Source organism: Anabrus simplex, chromosome 2, assembly GCF_040414725.1.
Source record: "Anabrus simplex isolate iqAnaSimp1 chromosome 2, ASM4041472v1, whole genome shotgun sequence".
Taxonomy (NCBI): Eukaryota; Metazoa; Arthropoda; class Insecta; order Orthoptera; family Tettigoniidae; genus Anabrus; species Anabrus simplex.
Window position 1 is genome coordinate 1,072,657,276 of NC_090266.1, and position 5,421 is coordinate 1,072,662,696.

At 46.1% G+C, this 5,421-nt stretch overlaps 1 non-coding gene across 1 annotated transcript; it reads left to right on the top strand.

Annotated features, from left to right (window-relative positions):
• The first annotated feature begins 3,876 nt into the window (after window positions 1-3,876).
• Window positions 3,877-3,953, top strand: TRNAS-CGA (transfer RNA serine (anticodon CGA)). Its single transcript has one exon. It is a non-coding gene; the product is annotated as a tRNA-Ser (tRNA).
• Window positions 3,954-5,421: the final 1,468 nt, after the last annotated feature.

A 5,421-nucleotide genomic window follows, 5' to 3' on the forward strand; every position in this document is an offset into this window, starting at 1 on the left:
GCAAGACATGTCTTCGCCAAGGCGCATGATAGCCGTGTGATATCGACGCTGGTTTCTCACCAAAGTGGCCGCGGTTCGAATCCTAGTTAATGCATATGGAATTTTCGAAACGGAAAGTCATGTCTGTATGGTTCGAATTCCAGGTAAAACTGGAGGTCCCATGACTATGATTACGATGTTAGCAGTCTCGTAAAACTACAAATTTGTTCACTTCTTTCTTTGTGCCGTCGTCACAGGGAGAGTTCTATTTGTCTGTAACTCACCAGAGGAATGTTGTTACTAAGATGAATGGTGACCTGTTGGCCTGGTGCGAATAGAAACGGTACCCTGCAGGTAATCTGCTCTCGCTGTCACTAGTTCTCCGATATCTGCTGGCACGCCCAATAACGGGGCGAGTTAGGCACACGATTTATGGTTTGAAAGTTTCGAGTAGAAAAACTTTATTGGTATCAGTGGGCTAGAGAGGTAGTCGCTATAGCAGTGGGGCAGGGATAGAGATGGGATAACTCTAAGTTCAATTCGATGTAAAGAGTGACATTGCTTTTCTCAGCGTGACTCCTATGGGAGTAGGCAAGTTGCATCAATGCTGGGTCTTTGTCCTCCCCCCCCCCCCCCATGGCACTACAGCCCTTGGAGGGGCCTTGGCTTACCAAGCGACCGCTGCTCAGCCCGAAGGCCTGCAGATTACGAGGTGTCGTGTGGTCAGCACGGCGATTCCTCTCGGCCGTTATTCTTGGCTTTCTAGACCGGGGCCGCTATCTCACCGTCAGATAGCTCCTCAATTCTAATCACGTAGGCTGAGTGGACCTTGAACCTGCCATCAGGTCCAGGTAAAAATCGAACCCGGGGCCTCCGGGTAAGAGGCAGGTACGCTACCCCTACACCACGGGGCTGGCTGGGTCTTCGTTGGTTGTTACGATTTTGAAGAAGAAATTTTGAGGCATGTAAGTTACGTCCCACATTGGGTCTTCGTCGGGTATTTATGATTTGAAATGAGAAATTTTGAGGCATGAAAATTGCGTCCCACAAAGGATACTCCGAATTTTTTTAACTAGCTAACTAAATACTAACTATTCTGAATTCACCCTTCATACGTAGCATTTCTAACAACAACAACAACAACAAAATCAAGACTCCAATTTGTGAAGACTACTTTCCAATATGAGCCAAATGTTGTCTAATCATTTTTTTTTTTAAACAATGCCCATGGGTTGCACACACATTAATTTATTCATTTACACAAATGTCCGGCTCTTTAGGTGAATGGTCAAAGTACTGGTCTTCGGTTCAGAGGGTTCTAGATCCGATTCCCGGCCGGGTTGGGGATTTTATCCTAGTCCGGTGAATTACTCTAGTTCGAGGACTGGATATTTGTGGCCGGGCTGAGGGGCTCAGACGGTTGAGGCGCTGGCCTTCTGACCCCAACTTGGCAGGTTCGATCCTGGCTCAGTCCGGTGGTATTTGAAGGTGCTCAAATACGTCAGCCTCGTGTCGGTAGATTTAGTGGCACGTAAAAAAACTCCTGCCCGACTAAATTCCGGCACCTCGGCGTCTCCGAAGACCGAAAAAGTAGTTAGTGGGACGTAAAGCAAATAGCAATATTATTATTATTATTATTATTATTATTATTATTATTATTATTATTATTATTATTATTATTGATGTTATTGTTATTATATTTGTGCTCGTCTTATTCAGAGTTGGAAAGTAATTGAGGAAAAGTAATCGAATTACTGTTAACATTTAGTTTCTTAGTAATTTTTACTTGTAAACGTGACTTTATACAAAATGTAATTTTTGATTGTAATTTACTTATTGAGTCCGCCTGTCTGGTGTAGTGCTTAGTGTGATTAGCTGCCTTACTCCCCCACCCCGGACGCCCTGGTTCCATTCCTGGCTCTGCAACGAAATTTGAAAAGTTGTACGAGAGCTGGAACGTGGTCCAGTCAGCCTTGGGTGGTCAACAGAGTAGAGGGAATTGGTTTTTCGTGGTTTCTCACTTCTCCTCCAGGCAAATGCCGGGATAGTACGTAATTTAAGGCCACGATCGATACCTTCTCTCTTCCTTGTCTATCCCTTCCGATCTTTTCATCCCCCCCCCACTAGGCCTCTGATGAGCGTAAAAGGTGAAGCCGCCTGGGCGAGGTACCGGTCTTCCAGCCCAGTTGTATCCGCGAGCAAATGTCTCACGCTCCAGGACACTGCATTTGAGGCGGTAGAGGTGGGATGCTGGACGGTAAACGGATTAAGAAGGAAAGAACTTACTTCTTGAAATACAATTATAAAAGCGTTATAAATCTTTAGTAAAAAGTTTCACCTTTACATTCACTGAAGATTTACAGGGTGACCGACGGGAATCTGACGTTTTTGGCATGGCTAGTACTCTCTCGGTAGGAGGAGTGAGGAGCGGAATTGTGAAGCAGGACACTCGCCACGCGTTGCCGTTTCAGTAGCTATGGAGCTACATACCATACCACGTGAACTACACTACGAAATAAAAAACATACGCCTCAACCCAGGATCGAACCCTCGACCTCCTGCATGCTAACCCAAAACACTCTCCACTGCACCAACTGTACAGCACGACTAATACGTGCTGATATAGGTAGTTACCCTACATGTGGTTACAGTGTTGCCAGATTGCCACTCTTCAACGTCCTTTTTCTGCCGGATATACTCGCAGGACGAAATTTTTTGAGAGACATTTTTTATGCTGGCATGTGAGGAGTCTCGCTGCGACGCCCGAGTGCGCGAATTTCAGTTTAGCCTGTATAACCACATGACAAAACGACCCTGAAATGCAATGGCCTACTAGGTGACCGCTGCTCAGCCCGAAGGCCTGCAGACTACGAGGTGTCGTGTGGTCGGCACGACGAATTCTCTCGGCCATTATCCTTGGGGGCCGCTATCTCATTGTCAGATAGCTTCTCAATTGTAATCACGTAAGCTGAGTTGACCTCGAACCAGTCCACAGATCCAGGTAAAAATCCCTGACCTGGTCGGGAATCGAAATCGGGGCCTCCGGGTAAGAGGGAGGCACCGCGGGCCGGCTTGCAAAAACTACAGCACGGAAACGTATGTCTATGCGTGAAACTGCGATGTAATGCGTTGAAGTAGTCAGCATCATTCCACAAGTAGTTACAAGACTTTGCCGGGCTTAGTGACTCCGAGAGCAGAAACGCAGATCTTCAAAGCTGGTGGGTTCGATCCCGGCTAAGTCCGATGGTATTTGAAGGTATTCCAGCCTAGGGTCGGTACATTTACTGGCACGTAAAAGAACTCCTGCGGGATACAATTTCAGCACTTCAGGCTCTCCGAAAGTAGTAGTAGTAGTAGTAGCAGTTTTACGGTAGCCATTACGAGAGTTTTGCGGCAAGCATGGCAGTCATAAAAAGGGCTGCTGGTGATATACTTTTCCCTGGGTCAGTGTGCTTTAAGCGCAGAACACTATAACATTGGGATACTAATAAATTGAAGTTTTTACGTTCAATTGTTATGCTAAAATTAAAAGCACTATGAATATTGAATTTTCACGACCGCATTGTAATCGAAACAGACTTTCAACGTATTAGGTCGTATTACGTACATGTAGTACGTGTTGAAGAGATGTTAAGTACAGAACAAAAATGGCCAGCCGGACACCAGTGGGATCCGAACCCACAACCTGTTCTGTACTTAACATCTCTTCAACACGTACTACATGTACGTAATACGACCTAATACGTTGAAAGTCTGTTTCGATTACAATGCGGTCGTGAAAATTCAATATTCATTGACATGCCCCACAACGGGCGACTTAAATGCACTCTACAGTGTGCTAGCAGCAGTGCCAGACCTGTAGCTCAGATCCTTTCAGACAGAACAAAGATGGCCTAGGCCACCATAGCTCAATTGGTAGAGCAACCGACGCGAAATCGGGAGGTTGTGGGTTCGGATCCCACTGGTGTCCGGCTGGCCATTTTTGTTCTGTACTTAACATCTCTTCAACACGTACTACATGTACGTAATATGACCTAATACGTTGAAAGTCTGTTTCGATTAAAAGCACTATGTTCGTTCTCATTTAAATATACACTGACTGGCTATAAGTCACTGTGCCGTGTAAGACCCATGAACAATGCGGCTAGCTGTGGCGTAGCTGAGCAGTCTGTCACAGACACCAGTGTCGTGAAGATGGCAATACGTCGCGAGTTAACCGTTAACGTGGGATGAACATCGGCGCACGGCGCATGGGTCAAAGCACTGCGGATATTACACGCGAATTCGGGTTTCCGAAGTCAACAGTGTCGAGGGTGGATCTTCAATGTTGCAGAGAGAATGTTAAAACCCGCGTAAACCACCGCACGGTAAGACCACCGGTGTTTAACGAATGGACATCACGTCGCCACCGCAGAACCATACTGGGCGCTGGACGAGTTACTGCGAGTCACATCCCCGCCCAGTTGAATGTTGGAAGTCAGGAACCCGTTTCTGCCAGGACTGTAAGGAGACATCTGCACCACATAGGCTTCACAAGCCGACGACCAACTCGTGTCCCTTTGCTGACACCTCGACACAGAGCTCAACGACGTGCATGGGCCCGCGAACATCGGCAATGGGCCATGGAACAGTGGCGGCGTGTGATATGGTCCGATGAATCCCAGTTCCAGTTGTATCGAGCTGATGGGCGCGTAAGAGTGTAGCGTATGTCCCATGAAGGTATGGATGCTGCGTGTCAACAAGGTTGTATCTAGGTGGGAGGTGGCTAATTTCTCGTCTGGGCGGCGTTCTCATGGTCGCAATAAGGCCCCACTGTCCGCCTGCAGGGAGCGCTGACATGTGCACGTTATGTGGACATTGTTTCAGACCATCTGCATCCCTCTCTGGCCGTAGAGTACTCTGATGGAGATGCCATATTTCAACAGGACAATGTGCCATGTCAGCGCTCTGTGGTAGCACTCAGGTGGTTGGAGGAGCACTCCAGTGAAGTTACGACCATGAATTGGCCCTCCTGATACCCAGATCTTAATCCAATGGAGCATTTATGGGATGCAGTCAATACTGGTGTACGCTCCATGAACCCCGCACCAAATACATAAGACCAATCGTGGATAGCAGTGCAAAGTGCGTGGGTCCATATTCCTCCAGAACGATTCCAACACCTTGAAGAGTCGATGCCTCACCGTTGCCGTCTTTCCATGACTTTTGGCTACTCAGTGTATTTTACATAAAGGGAAAAGGGTATAATAATAAACATTATTTTGTATAAATATATAACTTCGAAAATAATTACGAATTTGTGTAAATTGTAACCGTACAACAGGGTTACAGATTCCATTCAGTATTTATTATTATTATTATTATTATTATTATTATTATTATTATTATTATTACCTGCTTCATTAGATTTTATATTCTGTTTCTCATCATTTAGACTGTAAT